The 1128-nt window shown below is 63.5% G+C and overlaps 1 long non-coding RNA gene across 1 annotated transcript; it reads left to right on the top strand.

Moving 5' to 3' along the window:
* On the top strand, positions 1-1027 carry LOC110390853. The gene is made up of 2 exons (XR_002433909.1): positions 1-41; positions 884-1027. It is a non-coding gene; the product is annotated as an uncharacterized LOC110390853 (long non-coding RNA).
* Positions 1028-1128: the final 101 nt, after the last annotated feature.

Here is a 1128-nt window from a genome sequence, read left to right as displayed (position 1 = left end):
GCTGCTGCTGCTGCGCTGAGCCCCGGAGTGCCCCACTGCAGGTATGGGGAGGGGGGGGGGGGCTGACCCCATAGACCTCCCAGCCCCATAGCCCACCCCCATGGCCCCCCAAAACCCCACATTGAATCCTCTGCCCCCCCTCCCCCCCCTGCTCGTTACTGTTGTTAATTAGCGCTTAATTTGGGTCAATCAATGCCGTTTTCCACACCCCGGGCGCTGCCTCCGCCCCCCCCCCCCCAATCAATGGGGTGTGTGGGGGTGGGCGCTCCCTCCTCCTCTGCCCCACAAGTGTGGGGCAGCCCCATAGCAGGGTGGGGGGGGCAGGGAGGGGCGTGACTCCCCTATGGTGGGTGGGGGGCTTAGCGTCACCCCATAGCGTCGCCCCATGTCCCAGTGGTGTCGCCCCATAGCATCGCCCCATAGCGACCCCCCACAGCGTTCCCACATGTGGCACCCCACACTGAGCCCACCCCATTTGTTGCTGCCCCATAGCGTCACCCTATAGCACTGCCCCATAGCGCCGCTGTCCATGCTGACCCCCCCATTTGTTGTCGCCCCATAGCGTCACCCCATAGCGCCGCCCCATAGCACCGCTGTCCATGCTGACCCCCATATTTGTTGTTGCCCCATAGCGCCGCCCCATAGCACCGCTGTCCATGCTGACCCCCCCATTTGTTGCTGCCCCATAGTGTCACCCTATAGCGCTGCCCCATAGTGCCGCTGTGCATGCTGATGCCATTTGTTGTCGCCCCATAGCATCACCCCATAGCGCTGCCCCATAGCGCCGCTGTCCATGCTGACCCCCCCATTTGTTGTCGCCCCATAGCGCTGCCCCATAGCGCCGCTGTCCCTGCTGACCCCCACATTTGTTGTTGCCCCATAGCGCTGCCCCATAGCGCCGCAGCCCACGCCGCCCCCCAGACCCGGACCCATGGACGGACCCCCTGCCTGGCCCCGCCTCTTTAATTACCGCGACCCAATCGTTCAGTGTAATTAGTTAATTTTTAATTAAAGCTGTTGTTACTGATGTTTGTGTCCGTGCTCTCCCCCCCCACGTTTACGGCCTCAAAATGGGGCAAAACCCGCGGGATTTGGGGCAGCGTCACAGCGGGAGCTGCCCCCCCCCCC

The sequence above is a fragment of the Numida meleagris genome, unplaced genomic scaffold (assembly GCF_002078875.1).
Source record: "Numida meleagris isolate 19003 breed g44 Domestic line unplaced genomic scaffold, NumMel1.0 unplaced_Scaffold2367, whole genome shotgun sequence".
Classification (NCBI taxonomy): Eukaryota; Metazoa; Chordata; class Aves; order Galliformes; family Numididae; genus Numida; species Numida meleagris.
The sequence above is the reverse complement of the archived record's forward strand: the minus strand, read 5'-3'. Positions and strand labels throughout refer to the sequence as shown.